This window comes from Oryctolagus cuniculus, chromosome 20, assembly GCF_051225735.1.
Source record: "Oryctolagus cuniculus isolate XC-2025 breed Fujian yellow rabbit chromosome 20, ASM5122573v1, whole genome shotgun sequence".
Lineage (NCBI taxonomy): Eukaryota > Metazoa > Chordata > Mammalia > Lagomorpha > Leporidae > Oryctolagus > Oryctolagus cuniculus.
The window spans coordinates 33,773,950-33,796,843 of NC_142886.1; the positions used below are offsets into that span (position 1 = coordinate 33,773,950).

The window sequence follows — 22,894 nt, forward strand, 5'->3', positions numbered from 1 at the left end:
TGGTTTGACAAAACTGTAACAAAAATAAAATGAAAAAAGTTACTTAATAAGTAGATGCAAAAAAGGCAAAAAAGGCAAAACCAGATAAGTATGGTAGTAAAGTTTAATGGAATTCTCTAAGAAAAAAGCTGTGAATCACACTTAAAATGAAGATTCCCCTGTGTTTGCTGCGCCACAATAGATAAGATAAGGGAACACTCTATGTCATTGACAGATGACTAGACAAGGAAATGATGATAACACACATCTACACACAAAATATAGATTATTTCCACATGAAAATAATAAAATATTGTCATTTGCAACAATATGGATGACTCTTGAGGACCATATGTTAATTAAAACAAACCAGAGACAAACAGCTTCTACTTGATCCCTCTTATTTGTAGACACTAAGAAAAAAATACATATTATGAGAGTGGAGTGGGTGGTTATCAGGGACTGGAAAATGAGAGAAAAGGAGCAATACTGGTTAAGGAGTACAAGCTTACATTTACAAGATGAGCAAGCATTGGTAACCTAATGAATAGCCTAATAACCATGGTAAATGACAGTATACTAATTATTTAAAATTTGATGAAAGAGTAGATCTCAACTCCTCTCCCCACTTGCACAATACAAAAACTATGTGAGGTGATGGATATGTTCATTAGCTTTATTGTAATTTTTAAATGATGTATAAATACATCAAAATATCTTATTATGATATATTTATTTGTCATTCATAACTCTATAAAGTGGGATAGAAAAAGAAAGAATGACAAGGACACATTCCTTATCTGGGCTTATATTTTATAAAAATAGGTTTGAAACCATGTTCATCTGTACCTTGCTGGAGAATTATAGACTTCTCTACACTATGACATTGGTGATACAAACTAAACTTACCAATATTTTATATTTCTGATGTTCATTTATATTTCAACTACCAGTAAATCTGTATATAATTCCATCTAATATGCCATGCTGGTTCTGTCAAAATGTATTTTATTTGATTTTCAGCAACCATGTAGTACAGTTTTTCCCTGAAATTGTTTTCTTCATGAGTTAGTCCATGATTAATTTTCCTTGGACTTCTTTATCAGTCATAAATGTCTTACTCAAGTCTTTGCACCCAAAGTAAGGCTACGTGTTTGAAAGGCAAAGTGTCCCTGAGTTAAATGGGCATTGTCTTTAGTCAGCTTTTCAATGACTACATTCAATTTAATCATCTTTCAGATGATTGCTTACATAGGCGAAATGTTTGAAAAAATTAAGATACTAAAATCAAAATCAAATTCTTCTTCTTCTCCTTCTCCTCCTTTTCCTTCTACTCCTTCTCCTCCTTCTCCATCTTCTTTCTTTATGTTGAATGTGGAGTGATCCTTAGATTTATATCATAAAGATATGCAGTTGGGCTGGACAACTGGTACAGTGGTTAAGACACTGCTTGGGATGTCTGAAGACCATACAGGGGTGCTTGGGTTTGAGTCTCAGCTTTACTTCTGATTACAGCTTCCTGCGTATGCACAACCTGGGAGACAGCATGTTATGGTTCAATCATTTGGATACCTGTCGTGTGTGTGGATGACCTGGATTGAATTCTGATCTCCTGGCTTTGGCTTGGGGCAGCCCAGGCTGTTTCAGGTTTTGGGGAAGTGAATTAGCAGATGGAAGATCTACCTGTCTCTGTTTCAGTCTCTTTCCCTGTTTCTCTGCCTTTCCAATAAATAAAAAACAAAATATGTTTAAAAGATAAACAGTCATAAAATAATCAGCTTCAGAAGATGGCAACAATCCAGTTATTAAAAAAAAAAGTTTAATTTATTTGCCTTTGGCTAAGTGAAAACTCAGATGGTAAACAGGAAGGAGTTGCTTACCATAGCTATAAAAAAGCTTCATATTTTGAAATTTTAAAGCATTTGTCATAATAAATCACAAAAATCAGGCTAACAAATCTCAGTAAACATGAACTTTTAAAAGTGTTTTTAAATATCACTCTATTTTTCTCTGTGACTCTTGCCTAATTTAGAAAGATAAATAGAATATAAATATTGTACAGGTGTTGAATCAACTAGTCATCAGTGTTTAGCATCCCAATAGTTTTCCTTCCTGAATAACAATTACTTTTTAATAATTTTGTGTATTCAAAAATGAAATACTTTGCAAAGTGGTAATATTTTATTTATGTATAAAATATGTTAATGAAATTTTCATGTGGAATGCTGAATGTTAAATGTGTATTGTCTAAATATAGAATGATGGAATAAATTGACATTGCATGTGTATGCATGTTTATATGTGTGTGTGTATGTATGTAATGTTATATTCATGTTTCTCTTTTGCATGGCTATATTTAGTCTACCCTCAAATTTAGTCTCAATTGATGCTATCATTCCCGAGTAAACTTTGGCAATTCTGCTTTAAAAATTATGTGAATATTCATATTAAATCTAATATTTCAAATGTATCTAAACATATTTACAATATTTATAGCCAAAATTCAATGCAATATGCCTGACATGTCATGAAATATTTTCTATATGGGTACTTAGGTCTAATTGTAATATTATTAGCAAGAATGGTATGTAATTCTGATATTTTATATATACCCCATAAAACTGCACAGGTATTACATGTTAGTGAAACATTTTAAAAATATGAAATAATTGGAGTGGGCATAACACACCATCCCCATATTGCAGATTCAGATTCAAGTCCAGACTCTTCCACTTCTGATGAGTTTCCTGCTCATGTGCATCTTGGGAGGTGGCAAGTGATGGTCCAAGCACTTGGATCCCTGACACTCACAGGGGAGACCTGCATGGAGTTCCAGGGTTCTGGTTCCGACTGCCCAGCCATGGGTGTTGTGGGCATTTGGAGATTAATCAGCAGATGGAAGAGCTCTGTCTCTCTGTCTTTCAAATAAAATGGAAGCAAATAAATAATTTTTAAAACTGAAAATTAAGCAGTGAACCAAAAGTAAATATGAGAGGAAGTAGTATTTGTATACATAAACAAATAACTTAGTAAAAATATTTTTAAAAGTAGTATCAATGCATTGTTTCCTGAAATTAACGTTGCATTAAAGAGTGTTCCATCCATACTGAAAAAAGTTTTTTTCTATTAATATATTCATTCATTTAGTAAATGCTATGAAAGAAGACCATCTTATGTGTATACAATATATCTTAATATGGCCAGTTATCTAATTTTCTAGTTCAATAGATACATTTTTAGCACTTAAATGATTGCTTCTTAGAAAACATGAAATGCATGACTACTCATATTATAGAGTCATTAACAACATTAACCATTGTGCAGATACTATTTATTAAGTTATTCATCAATTATTAGTATTAATAACATTGTTATATGTAACAATGATTGTCACTGTTTATTTGCTGACATTTCATTTGGTTTAAAATACTTAATAATGTTTTATTCTTGTATACAAGTTCATGTGTATGTGGTTATAGTTATTTTTCAGTACACATGTAATTTTAATATGTGAGTTCATATGTGTATGCATATGTGAATATTCACATTCTTTATAAACAAACATTTGTGTGCAAATTTATAATATACTTGACAAATGAATACTGTAAAACAATTTTTTTGAAATTTCATTGGTTTTATTTGCATTGATTATAGAGTATCTAATAATTATTAACAAGCAAATCTGTAGGTAAGAAAACATCAATGTGCTTCTTAGCCACAAATAAGGAAGATGTATATCCAAAGTATATTTGATTTCTGAAAACTATTTCTTAGCTCCCAGAGTGAATAGATGTAAGATAAAATAAACCCCATGGGCCGGTGCCATGGCTCACTTGGTTAATCCTCTGCCTGTGACTATGGCATCCTATATGGGCACTGGGTTCTAGTCCTGGTTGCTCCTCTTCCAGTCCAGCTCTCTGCTGTGGCCCAAGAAGGCAGTAGAGGATGGCCCATGTGCTTGGGCCCCTGTACCCACATGGAAGACCAGGGGGAAGCACCTAGCTCCTGGCTTCGGATCGGCGCAGCGCCGGCCGTAGCGGCCATTTGGGGAGTGAACCAACGGAAGGAAGACCTTTCTCTCTCTCTCTCTAACTCTGCCTGTCAAAAAAAGAAATATAAAATAAACCCCTGTAACTTTCTACCTGTATTACCTATGGTTATTTTTAATATTGCTATTTGTCTATTTAACAGGATGATACTAGTGAAAAGATTTTCTTTAAATAAAGTCCTCCAATACATACAGTTAAGAATATGTTAAAATACAATGTGCAAATATATAAGCCATATATTTGCATTTTTCATCCACTTTTACAAAATTTGTAAAGCATTGTGAGCATCCACAATTCAGAACCTTTTCACTGAGGTGATTATGTTAATTCACTTTAGAATGTCACTTGAAAATGGGTACAACTGCTTGACCATAATTTTGAAGTGTGTTGTTTGTAAAACTTCATATTAAAATACCATCAGGAAATCACTTTGAACTATTTAGAAACTCTATTCTCAACTAAATTGCTCCTACCTTTCTTATTTTCCTGTTGAAATTTGCTATTAGTGTAAAATCTCTTTTTAGGAAACTCAACATGAATGAAGATTTCTTTCTTTCTTGTGTATTTGCTCCATTTTAAAAGTGATATAATTACCTACAAGGTACATTTTAAATCAGATCACCTTAAGGCAGCCGGCTGATTGTTCATATGATTTTGTCTCTGTTCAGACATTCACCAAATCAGCAGGGGTGGGGACATTTTTTGTTTTCTGCCAAGGGCCTTTTGGATATTTATAACACCATTTGCAGACCATATGAAGTTACCTACTTAAAAATTAGTCTACAGGTTGAGTCCCACCTACAATTGCCTTGGCAGACTCAGACCAAATGCTTTCACAGGCCTTAGATGGTCTACAGGCCAGAAGATTCCCACTTCTGCAAGGGAATGCAGCAGGTAGACGGTGAAGAGCTGCTCTCACTTAACAGTATAAATTTAGAATGAGGGTGATATCAGAATAAATATATGTTATTTATATTTTTTGCAACTGGCCTATTTCACTAAGCAGAAAGATTTCCATTTGTATCCATTTGTTGCAAAAGACAGGATATCATTCTTTATTATGGCTGAGTAGTATTCCATAATGTATAATGTATATATACTACATTTTCTTTATTTAGTCATAAGTTGATGGACATCTGGGTTGATTCTATATCTTTGGTATTGTGACTTTAGATGCAATAAATATTGGATTACAAATAACTCTCTTGTATGCTGCTTTCAATTCCTTTGAGTATTTTCTCAGGAGTGGGATGGCTATGTCATGTGGTAGCTCTGTTTTCAGATTTCTTTAGAATCTCTATACTGTTTTCTATAATGGTTGTACTAGTTTACATTCCCACCAACAGTAGATTAGGGTACCTTTTTCCTTACATCCTCATCAGTATTTATTGTTTTTGATTTTTATATGAGAGCCATTTTAACTGGGATGAGGAGAAACAACATTATGATTTTTATTTGTGTTTCCCTGATGGCTAATAATACTGAGCATTTTTTCATGTGTCTGTTGGCCATTTGAATTACTCTCTTGAAAAACTCCTGTTTAGGTCCTTTGCCCATTTCTTAACTGGATTGTTGGTTCTGTTGTTGTTGAGTTTCTTTTTCTTAATGATTTTATTTATTTATTTGAGAGGTAGTGTTCCAGACAGTGAGAGGGAGAGACAGAAAAGTCTTCCATCCGTTGGTTCACTCCCCAAATGGCTGCTATGGACGGCGCTGCGCTGATCTGAAGCCAGGAGGCAGGTGCTTCCTCCTGATCGGAAAAGGAGCAGCTGGGATTAGAACAGGCATCCTTGGCCAGCGCCACAGCTCACTAGGCTAATCCTCCACCTGCAGTGCCGGCACCCTGGGTTCTAGTCCCGGTTGAGGCACCAGTTCTGTCCCGGTTGCTCCTCTTCCAGTCCAGCTCTCTGCTGTGGCCCAGGAAGGCAGTGGAGGATGGCCCAAGTGCTTCGGCCCTGCACCCACATGGGAGGCCAGGAGGAAGCACCTGGCTCCTGGCTTCAGATCGGTATAGCTCCAGCCATAGCAGCCATTTGTGGGGTGAACCAACAGAAATTAGACCTTTCTCTCTGTCTCTCTCTCTCTCTCTAACTCTGCTGTCAAAAAATAAATAAATAAATAAATAACCGGCATCCATATCAGATGCCAATGCTTTAGGCCAGGGCCTTAACCTGCTGCACCACAGCACCAGCCCCCTGTTGTTGAGTTTCTTGAGCTCTTTATAGATTCTGGATATTAATCCTTTATCAGTTGCAGAGTTTACAAATATTTTCTCTCATTCTGTCAGTTACATCTTCACTTTGTTGAGGGTTTCCTTTGCAGTGAAGAAGTTTCTTAGCTTGATATAATCCCATTGGTCTATTTTTGCTTTAATTACCTGGCTTCTAAGGTCTTTTCCAAGAAGTCTCTGCCTATACCAATATCTTACATATTTTCCCCAGTGTTTTTATCCAGTAATTTGATGACATTAGGTCATAGATTTAGATCCTTGATCCATTTTGAGTTGATTTTTGTATAATATGTAGGTAGGAGTCTTGTTTCATACTTTTGCATGAAAAGATCCATTTTTCCCAGCACCATTTATTGAAGAGACTGTACTTTTCCAGAGATTGATTTCAGCTTGTTTGTCAAAAATGAGTTAGTTGCAGATGTGTGGATTAATTTCTGGAGTTTCTATTCCATTCCATTTGTCTGCATATGCATTTTTGTGCCAGTACCCAGCTTTTAACAGTACTCTGTAATATGTCTTAACGTCTGATATTGTGATGCTTTCAATTTTTTTTTGGTTGTTTAAGATTGACTAAGCTATTCAGAGTCTGTTGCATTTCCATATGAATTTTCCATTGTTTATTTTCTAGATTTGAAAAGAACGTCATTGGTATTTTGATTGGGAACACATTGAATCTGCAAATTGCTTTTGGTAGTATGGATATTTCTTTTGAAATATTCTTAAATATATATTTCAACATTCCCAAATACTTCCACATGCCAGGAGAGTCAGTTGTTTGCAGGTGATGATGATAACTCAAACTTCCTTGTAGCTTTAGCAAGACGTTCTTAGCCTCAAATGAAGGGTGCCTGTTCTGAAGATAATGTTGCTGAGATGCTCAGGATAATTAAGATTTTGGTTGATTAAAAATTCATAAACATTTTCAAGTTGAAAGTTCTTTTTCTCTGTTTAATATCAAATAATTTGGGGCTTACCCATGAAATTAGCAAGGTCTTAACATTTTTATATGAAACTATTAACTGTGTATGTAAATGTCTGCTGCACACGCATGAGCCAACCTCTTTAGGCAAAGAGTCAAATCTAATTGAAAGCCATTGATAACTGAGTCAGAAGACCTTCCCCTTGTGTTTGGGATCTCAAGCATAAAAACTCACATTTCATCCAACAATAACAAATTTCTATACAGTGAGCACTTGTACCATGAACAAGGATGTCTTTGTAGATAAATGACTAGAGAACTAATATTATTAGCTAATTATGTTACTCTGTGTTTTCCAATCCTGCTTTAATTTCCAGGAAATGCTGACCAGCAAATTAAGAGGCAGACTGCTGATAACATTTAACCTTAATGTATTTTCAGATGGTTTCTATTCTGGTTTTACTTTCATTATTCTGTCCCCATTATATTTATTTGTCTATATTCTGTCGAATCATTTTGGGTGTACGTTTTTAAGTAAATTATTAATGTGTTCTCACTGAAATGCTCGAGATAATACATTTAATGTTGAAAGAAAATAAGCCTACTGAAAAGAGATCTTTTCTTCAGATCATTGAAAACGGGCATATTAATCACTGTAAGGAAGGGGTGGTTTAGAGACTGAGATGGGAGATGACAGGAAATCACTAAAAAAATCAATGTGTTTAAATGATGAAATATCAAAGCATCGCACTGCTAGGAAATGTACAAATATCAAGTAGAGTAGTTTAGTTTTCAAAAAAGAGTATTATTCTCCTCTGAGGAGGAAAATAGGATCAGGGGATGAAACATGATAATAGGGAACTAAAATAAATTTAGTGTCCGAAGATTGGGAATAATACTGAGTTCCAGGAAAGAAGAATAATTGTGATGGATTATGACATTTCGTTTGAGAATACTGCGGATCACAGTGCATTATAAAATCTGTGTCCACGTGTGTGCTTGCATGTGTGTGGTTTGTCTTTGTGTGTTTGCTTATGCAGGAGAGAGATTCAGATATCTAACCATGTGTGCTGTTGTCTTTTAAAAAGCAAAATTTAACATACATAAATTCTAGATCAACAATCCTAAATCCTGGTATTTGCCCATAAATCAATTAACAGAGTCCATAAAGACACTTGTGCAGTGTTTTTTTTATAGTAACTTATTTATGGTAGGCCTTGGGTACAGAGATAAAGAGGCCATTTGGGATGCCTGCATATCATATTGGAGTGTCCAGTTTCAAGTCCCATCTCTGTCTCTGATAATGCAGTCTCTGGGAGGTAGCAGATGATGGTTGAAGAAGTTAAATCTTTGCTGCCCATGCTGGAGAACCCGATGGACTTTCAGGCGTCTGGTTTGTCCTGACCCAGCCCTGGTACTTATAGGCATCTTATGGGTGGAACATTTCCTGCTATCTGCCTCTCTCTCACCTTTCAAAAATAAATAAATAAAAATAATTTAAACTCACTTTCTTAGAATGTGCTTAAGCTAGAACAAATCAACATTCTACCATACTAGCACACACACACACACAAAAGGAAAATAAAATTGTGGCATATTTATTAGCAATAAAATAGTTAATTTTACACCCTTAAAATTTGTATCTATCTCCATAGGTAGACTTACTTGAAAAACAGAACTTTGAATATAAAATTCTAATTAATAATATGAGGGAGAATCACATGGCGGTGAATTGTATTAACTAGAGTTCTCCGGAAAGATGGAACTAATCAACTATATAGACAGATAGACAAATGCATAGAGTCTAGGGAGTTAATTAAGGAAATCATTGCAGCAGAGATGTCCCATGCCAGGCCATCATCATGCTGGAGACATTGGGATGTCAGCAGCATGGTTCAGGTCAGGTCCAAAGCCTCATATCCAGAAAAATCTGTGGTACGATTCTCAGACTGACACCAAAAACTTGAGAACCAGAGTTGTTGCTGATTTAGTTCTAGAGTCCAAAGACTGGGAAACTGGAATTCTGATGCCCACAGGCAGCGAAAAGCAATCCATCATATAAGCTCTCAGAGAGAGAACAATTCTCTTTCTGTGTATGTTTCTTCTGTCCTTCAAAGCATTGGAAGACAGCTGTGTATAGTGAGGTGGATCTTCTCCACCTAGCTCTGGAAGAACCATCACAGATAAGTCCAATATGATGCCTTATCAGTTTTCCTTTATTGTCGCTCCCCCTCTTCGTGGAGGAACAACACTAAACCCTGCCTAGGCTTCATATCCGAGTCACGGCACCATTATGTCGCTCCCCCTCTTCGCGGAGAAACGACACAGGACCCTGCGTTGTTCTTTCATCTGCTCAGCCCTCCCCGGGTTTGCTGCTGGTTCTTCCCAGGTTGGCTACCATCCCTTCCACCTCCGTGGAAGGGCGGTTCCCCCTGCCACTTTCCCCACTTCCGCGGGGGAGCGGCACACCGCCAGCCGGCTCTCTCGGGGGCTGCACAGGTGTTCCTTCAGATAGATGTTCCTGGTGCATGTTGTCTCTCTCCTCCTTTATAGTCCTCTTCCACCAATCCCAACTCTGCTACCCACATGCCGAGTACGCTGCTCTCCTCCAATCAGGAGCAGGATCAGCTCCTGCAGGTCATCACTCAAGTTGGTGAGAGGCAGCTGTGTAGAAGTTGTTACTCCCTTCTCAGCACCATATTGTGGGAGAGCAGATGCATAGAATAAGTCTTAATTCCAGTAACAGTCTAGTTCGAGTTGCTCCCCACACTTTATCCAGTCAGGTTGATACCTAAAGTTAGTCATCATAAGTATGAAGTTGTCTCTTTCATTGAGAGGAACCCAAAATAAATTACAGTGATAGGTGGTTAATAAGAAGCATATATGCATGTATATATACATATATATGCAATTAAATATGAAATAATGATAATTATAGAATTTAGGTGATGGGAATATGTTCACTGTGTGGTAATTTCAAGTTCTATATGCTTAAAATATTAATGATACAGTGCTGGGGTCATTGAACAGAAAAAAACACAAGACAAAACATTTGCTCTGGTGTCTGTATGTTTATATATCTGTATGCATCTGATACATATAGCAACATTGAGGAATCTTAGAAATATAATGTCAAGTGAAATAGACTTTCTACAATCTATATGTACTTTGTGATATCATTACAAATATCACGAAAGAAAAATTGGTGTGAGCTTTGGTGAAGTAGTTAAAACACCACTTTGGACACCTGCATCCCATCTCAGAGTGCTCAGATTTGAGTCCCGACTCCATTTCCAAGCAGTTGGGTCATTGCCCCTGATGTGAGGATGTGGATGGAATTCCTGATTCCTATCTTTGGTCTGGCCCAGTCTTGCCTATTACATACTTTTGGAAAGTGAACTAAGGGATGGAAGATCATCCTCTGACTCTCTCTCTCTCTCTCTCCCTCTCCCTCTCCCTCTCTCTCTCTCTCTCTCCCTCCCTCTCCCTCTCCTTCCCTCCCTCCCTCCCTCCACCTCTCCCCCCTACTCTCCCACCCTCCCCTCTCTCTCTTTCTCTGTTCTCTACCTAACAAATAAATGCAAATAAATTAATCAAAATAATCAAAAGGAATGTTGATAATATAGTGGTTACATAGATGTACACATGACTACAAACCAACACTTGTAAACTTAAGATTTTTACTCAAAATTTTATAGATATAAAGTAAAATAAAAGCATTTTAAGATTTAAAAAGCTAGTAAGATGGTTTATTTACAATGTAATTTAAATAAAAGAAATACTAAGTCATGTTTATTATCAGAAGAATAATTCTAGTCAGACACACAGAGAAACAGGAAGAAATGAGAAACAACTGGATGAATAATATGTAATCAAATCTAGATCTAAAACTTTTAAGGTCTTATAATATTTAAAATGTGTATCAAATTAAAATAAATTATTATGATTGCACACAGAAAAGAAATAAGTAAATTGAGTTAAAGTTCTCTGAGGTCACTGAATTCTAGGGATGTTGCAGGCACTAAACTTATATAGCTTTATATATAAAACATATATTTTGTAATCTCTACAGCCAGGGAAAGAAAAATAAGATATGTATATTAACAAGCTAGTTGAGAGAAAATATCGGTTTAACAAATAAACAGATATAAAGGAGAGATAATGTAAAACATATCATAAATGTTAGAATTCATGTACAAGTGAAATTGAAATATAATGCAAATTTTCCATGAATTTCTTGAATGTTCCTTGTATAAGTCCTTAAGTATCTAGGTATGAATAGAATTGTTGTATGTAAACTTCTTTAAAATTTCTGAAAAATAAAACAAATGGGCTGTCCAAATGACCATATGAATAGGTGGAAAAATTTATGAGTAAGTTATAAATCTAACTGTAGCAGTGTGAAAGGAAGTTAGAAGCTTTATCTAAGCCCAAGTATCTCAATAATTACATAAAATCAATGAACTAAAATGTGAATATTTTGAGACTAAATTTGAATACAAAGTATGTTTTCTTTGAAAGATTTATTTATTTATTTGAAGAGCAGAGTTACAGAGAGAGAGAGAGAGAGAGAGAGAGAATCAGAGAGAGAGCTTCCATCCACTGTTTCACCCCCCAAACTGCTGAAATTGCTGGAGCTGGTCTGATCCAAAATCAGGAGTCAGGAGCTTCCTCCAGGTCCCCCATGTAGGTGCAGGAGCCCAAGCACCCAGGTTATCCTCCATTGCCCTCCCAGGCGCACCAGCAAGGAACTGGATCAGAAGCAGAACACCCAGGACCTGAACCAGTATTGAAACATATGTAAAATGAAACTTATAGAATATTATGAACTTGGGGAAAATTAAAATCTGGCATTAAAAACCCGTGTTTTGTAAGCAATGCTATATTTAGATGAAAATATGTAGCAATAAATGTGTAGATTATAAATAAAGAGCAGGCATCATTTATAACAATACTTTATGATGACTTTTAAAGGGTGCTCAAATTAAAAACAATAAAATCAAGAAAATGAATTAGAAGAGTCAAGTTTATGAAGTTGGGACATGAGACTATCCCGCTGATGCCACTTGAGCCTGGTTCTCTTTAGGTGTGGGTTTACTTTGTTTTCTAATAATTCTAATGTCCTTTTTATTTGTATACTTCTCTGAGAGTATCCTTCACTGAATAAAAACAATTAAACCTTCAACCACTTTTCAACCTCCATCTTCAGAGTGATTAGATCTAAAGAAAAGCAATTCCCAAGTGTAATGTCACAAGATTTGGTGTGGGACAAATGTGGCAGGCACTGTGTCAAGGTGGCCCTTATATATGTAGAATCCACAATAATCAATAATCAGATTAATCATGGCAGTATTTAACACCATGTTAGGTGCTTGTGAAAGGTGCAGGAGGAGGCATGATCTGCCCTCAAAAAGCTTCCATTACATTTGATCCGTGAGTTCAAAGAAATCCAAAATAAAAACAAGAACACAAACTATAGTTTATAATGAAATGTTATCTAGTATAGACAAAAAGGCCCTTAAATTAAATAGCTATGGGTTACAAGCTCCCTAAAACTTGGTCTCTGTCTACCACAAATCCTCAATACATAAAACTGTTTTCTGTGGCTGTTCATGCCCTAGTGATTTATCTGGTATATTCTGAATGACCTCTAGATTCTTCGGCTAAAGTTACTTTTAGGTAGGAATGCATATGCTTTCCATGCTTTCTCCATCTTGTTTGCCCAGAGACGGCCTAACTGTCCTCTAAGCTCTGAATCAATCATCAAATATGAATCTTTTTTGACCTGTTTACAATTTTGTTCTATCTTTTCTGTGAACCACTACAAAATATTACTAGATCATCATTCTATCACTGTCACAATAAATTGGGAGATCACAGGCTACAGATATAATTCTTAGGTCTGAATCATTTTTCTAAATATAGTAGTCAAATGACTGTGGATAAGTTAGTTAAACTTGCTATCCCTTGGTTAACTCATCTAGAAAGTAAAGGCAAGTGTTCCATCAAAGTCTAATTACAAGCTATGAGGTAATGTTGCTAGGACAAGGACAATCTGTGAAACAGCTAACATGATTCATCATTTATTAGATCTTAGATATCATTCTAAAAACTTCATATATTAGTTAATGCAAACCCTACAACATTTATATTGCTACTTCTCACAAAGTAAGGTTTAGAAACCTAAAGTACAGAGAATTTTAAAAATCATATAGCAAAAGCCAGCGCTGCGGCTCACTAGGCTAATCCTCCACTTTGCGGCACCGGCACACCGGGTTCTAGTCCCGGTCGGGGCGCCGGATTCTGTCCCGGTTGCCCCTCTTCCAGTCCAGCTCTCTGCTGTGGCCAGGGAGTGCAGTGGAGGATGGCCCAAGTGCTTGGGCCCTGCACCCCATGGGAGACCAGGAGAAGCACCTGGCTCCTGGCTTTGGATCAGCGCGGTGCGCCAGCTGCAGCGCGCTGGCCGCGGCGGCCATTGGAGGGTGAACCAACGGCAAAGGAAGACCTTTCTCTTTGTCTCTCTCTCTCACTGTCCACTCTGCCTGTCCAAAATATATATATATATATATAGCAAAGCTCTGATTTTAACTTCATCCTGTACATAAATTATTATTTTTTAAATATTATAGAAGGTAAACACATAAGTATATAGCACAAAGTAAGAATGGCAGTATGTATTTTTCGTTTATCTAAACTATTTTCCGAGAGCTTACTTAAAACTGGCATGTTGTTTCTTTCTTTTGGTTTCCATAAATGAGAAAACACTGGCTTCCGTATAAAGAAACAACACACATTTATGTCTAAGTCTTTTCTGAGCTCATGAAATCGCAGTATGCTTCACCAGTTTGGAAGTAGATACACTTATTTTTGAACATGATCAGGCTTGAAAAGCCAAATGTTCTGATTTCTTAATAGGAATCACTGAGTGGCTTATGAATTCAATCTATTGTAATGAGTTCACTGAGAAAAAAAAAATGTTCTTTAATATTACCTAGCCTGAATGAAGACGTTCATCAACAGTTATTTTGCAAACCAACTATGCTATGCTTTATATAATTATGTAAATTACTGTTTTATCCATTCTATGCAGTAAATGATATTTAAAGTAACTGTGCGCTCGTTGTCAAGGTTTACATTACAAGGGCATGTAGCAACTCCCTTTTGGTAATAACAAATAAACACAAATTATCAGACACACCTAGAGGCCACATATTTACCGAACAGTTTAGTCTAATCTTATGGTAAAGTTAATTTTATAAGCCATGATAAAAACAAAAGTAAGTAACCTTGAACTTAGAGATTGGTATGAGAGGACATTCATTGCATTCTCAGAAAATTTGATCAGACAATATTAGAATTCTTAGAATGTCAAACAAATTAGTTCTAGCTCTGGCATTTTATAAAAGCATATAAATCAGTGTTAAGGCTAACTCTAGTGATGCTAAATATGTATATTTGCATGTATGTGTACTTAAAAATTTCTTGGAAAATGGATTTAAATGTTTAATTCAATATATACAAACGTTTTGAAATCCATGCATACAACGTCTCACCAAAAAGTTCAAAAAAATTACTATTATGAAAAAACTAAACATGGATTTCAAAATTGTTTTCATCAAAATAAACATATTTTAATTCCATTTTTCCACAAACCTATTGAACACTTTCATTATATACACACACTATGCACTTACATGTTTTTTAAATCTTTTTTGTATATTATATATGTATATCTTATAATGTTCTCTATGGTCACAATAAGCTTGTGATATAGAGCATCACTTAACTGACTTCAATATCATTCTGATTTTTAAAGTCCTTAACCATAAGGACATATTTATATCTGCCTAATTGACTATCCAATATTCAACTAGGCAAATAATCCCATAAAAGCCTGTAACAGCACAACTATTGGCTGCTCAAACACCATTTTCTCACGTATCACAATGAAATATTATGCACCATGTATGATTGAAATCCAGCATTTTGAAGATTTGTGTTAGAACTGTATACAAAGAAAAATTAAGTAGGAGCAATATCCAAGGGAAAAGACTTTGTACTTTGAAAGAAAAAAAAAAACACTTGTGTGTGTGAGTATGGGTCGATGCAGGTATTAGTGATTCAGAATGTAAGTGGAAACTATGCAGTCAGAAATAGCATTGAAGGTAGTTAAGATTGATCACTGTTGGCCAAGGCAACAAATGTGGACTTAATTTGAAGATGAGAAGCTATTCAAAGTTTTAAGTTGTTTAATCTTCAGCTTTTTAAGAAAATTACATGTATATATAATTATAAATATTTATCTGATTTTTGGTACATGTATATATCATGTAATAGCCAATCAGGGTAAATATATACATCTCTTCAAATCTTTAAACTATATATAATGTGAAAACATCTAAAATGCTTTCTTCTAGTTATTCTATTTTACAAATACACAGTACGTTAACATTTACAGTCACCCTATTATGAATAGAACTCCAAAATCTCCTACTCCAATCTAGCTATAATTTCGTACCTGCCGCTCTATATTTCTCCGACCTTCCTTTGTACCTTTCCTTCTTATACTCTAGAAACCAGCATTATATTTTTAATTTCTGTAAGATCATCTTTTCAATGTGATATTTGTTGTATTTAGCTTATTTCCCTTTACATAATGACCTTCAGTTGCATCCATGTTGCAAAAGACAAAATTTCAGGCATTTTTGTGCCTGAGCGGTATTCTATGTTGTATATGCACCTCATTTTCTTTATGTATTCATTGGTGGATAGGTATTTAGCTTGTTTCCCATTTCTTGCACATTGTGGCTAGTGCTGCAATAAACATGGGAGTGACAGATAGATTTAATTTGCTTTTTTGTGTATACACAGGAGTGGGATTGTTGGGTCATATGGCAGTTCTATTTTTAGTTCCATTTTTAAAAAATATTCATTTCATTTTTTTGAAAGGCAGGGAGACAGAAAAAGAGACCAAGAGACAGAAAGGAGCAGATCTTCCAACCCCTGTTTACTCCTTAAGTTACTTCAATAGTAAGAGTTGGGCCAGGCAAAAGCCAGGAGTCTAGAACTCTATCTGATTCTCCCGTGTGGATGGGAGTGTCCCATGTACTTGAGTTGTCATCTGCTTCTTACCAAGATACATTAGCAGAAAGCTAGATTGGAAGTGGTAGAGCAGGACACAAACTAAGCATTCCAGTATGGAATGATGTCCTCTCAAGTGGTCACTTAGCTGCTGTATCAAATGTTTTCTCCTTCTTTAAGTTTTTTTAAGGGTACCCTATTCTGTTTTTCACAATGGCTTTACTAATTTACATTCCCATCAACAGTTTATGAAGTTTCCCTCTTCTCCATATCCTCATCAACACTCATTATTGTTTGTCTTTTTGGTAATAGCCAACCTAACTAAAGTTGGGTGGTATCTCATCCTAGTTTTGATTTGCATTTGGATCATGATTAGTGACACTGAGTATTTTCTTTTCATGTACCTGTTGCCCATTTGTTTGTCTTTTCTTTAGATCTACTGCCCATTTGTTAATTGGATTATTTACTTTTTTTGGTCACTGAGTTATTTGAGTCCTTTATATATTTTGGATATATTTAGATATTTTGGATATTAACCTTTATCAGATCCATATTTTCCAAATATTTCTCCCATTCTATACATTATCTCTTCACTTTGTTCTTTGTTTCCTTTTCTATGCAGAAGCTTTATAATTTGATGAAATCTCACTTTTCCAATTTTTCTTCAGTCTCCCATACTTTTATGATCTGATCCAGAAACTCCTTGCCATTCAGTGCCCTAAAGTGTTTTCCCCATGTTTTATTTAGTACTTGGAAAGTTTCAGGTTTTACATTTAGATCTTTAATAAAATTTAACTGAGTTATGTACATGGTGAGAGATTAAGTCCTGCTTAATTCTTCTCCGTGTATATCTGATTTTCCCAGTACCATTCATTGAAAAGACTGTCCTTTTCCTAATGTATGTTGTTAGCATTCTTGTCAAAGATCAGTTGACTGTATGCTTGTGGGATTACTTCTAGGGTCTATTCTGTTTTATTGGTTTTGGGATATGTTTTATGCCAATACCATGCTATTTTAATTACTGTTGCTTTGTAATATATTTTAAAGTGAGATAATGTAAAGTCTCTTTTTTTTTTTTCTTTTTAGTCAGCTACCTTTGGCATTTCAGAGTCTTTTGTGGCTCCATACATGTTTTAGCAATTTTTATTTTTTAGTTCTTTGGAAAATGTCACTGAAATTTTGATAGGGTTCATTGAATATACAAATTGCTTGGGTAGTATGCATATTTTAATATGAATATCCCAATATCTGAAGAAGAGATTTTTTTCCATTTCTTTATGCCCTCTTCAATTCCTTTAATAATTAATGTATAGTTTTCATTGTAGAGGTCTTTCTGCTCATTCTTAAGTTTAATTTATTGCCAGAAAATTTATTTATGTTAGCATTATTAGACATTGGATTACTTTCTTGATTGCTTTTTTCAGATGATTCACTAATAGTGGCTAGCAATGCTTCTGATTTATGTACATTGATTTTGTATCCTGTAACTCAACTGATTTTATTAGCTTTATCAGCTTTTTGGTGGCGTCTTAGGGTTTTCTACATATGAGATCATGTCATCTGCAAATAGTGACAATTTGACTTCTTCCTTTTTATATTTGGGTGTCCATCATTTTTTTCCTTTTGTCTTTTTCCTCTGTTTAGAACTTCCAGTAATATGTTGAACAAGACAGAGAAAATGGGCATCCTTGACTTGTTCCAGATCTTAGAAAGTCTTTGGCTTTTCCTCATTCAATGTGATGTTAGCTGTTGGATCATTATACATGGCCTTTGTTATGCTGAGGTATGCACCTTCAATGAGTAACTTGTTCAGAATTTTTATCATGAGGGGGTGTTGAATTTTGTCTAATACCTTTTCTGCTTTAGGGAGATTAGCATAACATTTTTGTCCTCCATTCTGTTGAGCTGGTGTATCACATTTATTAATTTGCATAGAATGAAATAGCTTTGGATATAGCAATCATTTTAAATCATTTTAGAACCCAGAGTAATTTACAAGTGACTGCAGAAAGAAAGACAAAATCTTGTAGTTAATTGGACCACCTTAGCCACAAGGAATGACTAGAAAAGAGTTGTCATTTCAAAAGTATCTTGGAATGATAAACAATAGAATTTCTGATGGATTAGATGTAGAAGGTAAGATAAACAGCCAGAATTGAGGACTTGTTTTGGAATTGAGCAACTGGATAGGTAGTTGGCCAGATTAGTAGGATGAGAAATTTAGAAAAGAATGGATTCTGGCAAAGACTATAAATTAAATGTGATATTTTAGAAAAATAAGTGTGAAATGCAACTTTCTCTTCCTCTTGGCAGTATCTGACGGAAAAGATGTTCTTCATTTTGAATCTGAGGACGAAGCTGACACTCGTTTTCCCTCCCTTTACATTTTTCAAGATGCCTTAACATTCGATTTCATCAACGTTGTGTTAGTGGATTGCCAGACTTTCAAGCCAGCTACTGTCAAGCATTCTTAAAGGGATGACTCTCCTCTATTTTGCCAAATTTCTAGTATACATTTTTATAGTAAACCATTTCTAATTATAGTCTAACATTTAAACATATTTATATATTGAATTCTTTACAATGTTGTTAAAATTCAGTTTATCTCCAATCTTTCCATACAACTTCTTAAATGATTGACCAGCTCAGATGTATTACATTCTGACTAGTCTTACCTATCATAGACATATGTTATTTTTTAAAATTTTTAATAATTATTTAATCATATGTTTACCTAATTAATGCATATGCATATTTGCATTCATAATATATTTTTAATGATTTATTTTTTAATGGTCAGAGCAAGAGAGAGAGAGAAAGGGAGAGACAGAATCTTCCATCTGCTGGTTCATGCCCCAAACAGCCAGGAACCACAACATCAAAGGCCTGGGTCAAACCAAAGCCAAGAGCCAGGAACTCATCCTGATATCCTGTATGCATGGCAGGAGCCCAAGTACTTGAACCATCTTCCGCTGCCTTTCCAGGAGCATTGGCAGAAAGCTGGATCAGAAGAAAAGTAACCAGGACTTGAACCAGCACTCTGATATGGGATGCCAGTGTCTCAAACTGTGGTTAACATGCTGAGCCACAAAGCCAGCCACACATGACACATTTTTTAATCCAGTAATGAAATAATACTCTGTGTAGTCCCTATAAAATTGAGCCTCTTCTTGATAAATAGTATTTGTCAAGTATTTGTTCTATTAAATTAAACCTCCAACTCCACAATAATAACTTATTAAGTGGGGAGAGACAAATATTTGGACAAACTTCTGCATAACACTTCTACTTGATGAATTTGTTCTTTCTTTGATAACCATTCTTATTGCTACAGTCATCTTATTGTTGCATTGTCAAAACTGTCAAGATAACTTTATCTTTAGAATATATTTTCAGTTTAAAATTATACTTCATTTTACTGTTCTTGAATTCTTTTATTAACAGCTTAAGAAAAATTTAGCGAAATAAATAAAATGTTATTGTATCATCTGTGCTTCCATCAGTAAAAAACAAAAATAGAAATGTAATAACAATATGGCACATGAGATGAACATTCAACACCCTGGTTTAAGATGTTGTTTTGGAACTTACATTTCAGGTTGGGGTGCCTGGGTTTAAGCCCTGACACTGCTTCTGGTTAGAGCTTCCTGCCAATGTGTAGCAGATGGTGGTTCAAGCACCTGGGTCCCTGCCACCCATGTAGGAGACTCCAACTGAATTTCAGATTCTGGCTTCAGCCTGGCCCAGATCCAGCTGTTGCATCCATTTGGGAAGTAGATGGAGGATATCTGTCTTTATATCTGAAACACATTCTCCCTTTTTTTCTCTCTCTCTCAAATACAAGATGAAAACAAGTAAATAATAATTTTTAAAAAGAGTGAAGCATGGCATATATCTAATTCTATTAGATATCACTTGAATATTCCTGAGTGGTTTTATATTCATGACTAATGGATCATATTTTTTTAAAATGCAGTTTCCAGAGACCCGGAAGAGGCTCCTGATTCCTGGCTTAGGAACGGCACAGCTCCAGCCGTTGTGGCCATCTGGAGAGTGAACCAGTGGATGGAAGACCTCTCTCTCTGTCTCTACCTCTCTCTGTAACCCTGTCTTTCAAATAAATAAAAATGATTTTAAAAAAGATTTTATTCATTTATTTGACAGGTAGATTTACAGAGAGTGAGGGGAGAGATAGAGAGAGGTCTTCCATCCTCAGGTTCACTTTCCAAATGGCTGGAACTGGGCTGCTCTGAGGATAGGAGCCAGGAGCCAGGAGCCTCCTCCGGGTCTCCCATGTGGGTGCAGGGATCCAAGCACTTGAGCCATCTTCTGCATTCCCAGGCAATCAGCAGAGAGCTAGATCGGAAGAGGAGCAACCAGGACTAGAACTTGCACCCATATGGAATGCCAACACCGTAGGCAGTGGATTAACCTACTGCACCATAGTGCCAGCCCCCACCTCTTTAATTTTATAAAAATCTATCCTTTCATGCTGAATTTAGAATGAGTAGATAACAAAAATCACTGCATCTTTTTAAATTTGATAAATGTATTTTTTTTTACTTTTTTAACTTTTATTTAATAAATATAAATTTCCAAAGTACAGCTTATGGATTACAGTGGCTTTTTCCCTCCCAAAACTTCCCTCCCACCCGCAACCCTCCCCTTTCCCACTCCCTCTCCCATTCCATTCACATCAAGATTCATTTTCAATTCTCTTTATATACAGAAGATCAATTTAGAATATATTAAGTAAAGATTTCAACAGTTTGCACCCACACCGAAACACAAAGTGTAAAGTACTGTTTGAGTACTAGTTATAGCATTAATTCACATTGGACAACACATTAAGGACAGAGATCCTACATGAGGAGTAAGTGCACAGTGACTCCTGTTGTTGACTTAACAACTGACACTCTGGTTTATGGCGTCAGAAATCACCCTAGGCTCTTGTCATGAGTTGCCAAGGCTATGGAAGCCTTTTGAGTTCACTGACTTCGATCTTATTCCGACAGGGTCATAGTCAAAGTGGAAGTTCTCTCCTCCCTTCAGAGAAAGGTACCTCCTGCTTTGAAGGCTTTTTTTTTTTTTTTTTTCCAGAGTGTCTTGGCTTTCCATGCCTAAAATACTCTCATGGGCATTTTTTGCATTTTCATTCTCCATATTTAATAATTCACCTACAGATGAATAGCTATCAGATTTATCTAATAAAGTTCATTTTTAAAAAGATTTCTTTATGTATTTGATATGCAGAGTTTGAGAGTACAGGGAGAGGTCGGGAGAGAGGAGAGAGAGAGATAGAGAGATAGAGAGAGAGTGTCTTCCATCCGCTTGTTCACTCCCCAGATTGCTGCAACGGCCCGAGCTGCATGTATCTGAAGCCAGGATCGAGGAGCTTCTTCCAGGTCTCCCACACAGGTGCAGCACTTAAGCCATCTTCTACTGCTTTCCCAGGCCATAGCAGAGAGCTGGATTGGAAGTGGAGCAGCCAGGTTTTGAACTGTTGCCTATATGGAATGCCCGCACTGCAGGTAGCAGATTTACCCACTCTGCCACAGCTCCAACCCCATAGTTTCTGTTTCTAAAGATATTCTGAGATACATAATATAGTTTCATACAAAAGGATCAGTTTAAAAGTCCTAGCTATGATGTGCTTTCTGGGGCAATGTGAACCATTTGATTGATGAAAAAATTCAGAATCTGGTAAAAACATCTATGAAAGGATAATATTTTACTGAGTGGAAAGAATCTATTGCAAAAGAATGGCGGTCTGTAGGCAAGAGAAAAACTACTTAGAATATAGGAGAGATCTTTGAAAGCAAAGGAAATGAGCTAGTGTTAGTTTAAGGTTTTTTTTTCTTGGTTAGAAATTCTGAATCACTTAGAAAAAACTAATAGGACAGCCATACAATGATCTTGAATCTGGTTTTCAAGGTGGTTCACTGGTGAGCTATATGGAACTTGACATATGAGATACAAGATTCCTGTACTATGTAAGTGACTTAAAACACCTCAGCTTGTCGGGATTTTTGTCATCAGGACATTTCAGAGATGGCACAGATATAGAATCATGGTGACTTTAGTTACCTTGTTAGCTTTCAGTATAACAAAATCAATAATTATAATTATATTTCTCTGGACTCAAAGTTTGTTCAATCTAACCATGTTATTAATTCATTGGGTTGTTTTCAGTAGCAAGTTATACAGATTGGTGATATTTATTGTTGACAGTATATTAAAATTAAAAGCTGTGAGCTGTGAGTTGGAAGGAACATGACAAAAGTGTCAACAGAGGATAAAGATAACCACAATTGTGACATGTTCAAGGATGGTCTTGGAAGTACAATAACAGGAATAATGAGAGAGAAGGCTTTGAAATGTGTAACATTAGAGCAGAGAAGACTTTGAATACTAGGCAGAGCTTTCATATTTCATATCACATGTTTTAAGAAATTCCCTATTAAACATGCTGAAAATATAAGCAGATTTTTATGAGCTGGAGAAAAATAAAAAATAATCTAAAAATTATTTCTATTTATGTAAAAATGTGCATGTTACATATTATTTTGATGGTATTAATTACATGATTCTGAAAACTTTAGTTCTGATGATGAATGTCAACTAAATGTTTCAATG

General features: G+C 35.6%; 1 long non-coding RNA gene across 5 annotated transcripts in view; it reads left to right on the plus strand.

The window, feature by feature from the left end:
- The window catches only part of LOC149120133 (uncharacterized), a 97,696-nt gene that overhangs the window by 62,750 nt on the left and 12,052 nt on the right, over positions 1-22,894 (plus strand). For 2 of the 5 annotated variants that reach the window (XR_016226838.1, XR_016226841.1), the window contains 2 exons: positions 17,903-18,041; positions 20,235-20,365. The exons of 2 other annotated variants lie outside the window; for them this stretch is intronic. This is a non-coding gene — a long non-coding RNA (uncharacterized LOC149120133). Of the gene's footprint in view, positions 1-1,494; positions 1,682-17,902; positions 18,042-20,234; positions 20,366-22,894 lie in introns of those variants that run through there. One more of the 5 variants, XR_016226839.1, reaches the window with a different exon arrangement.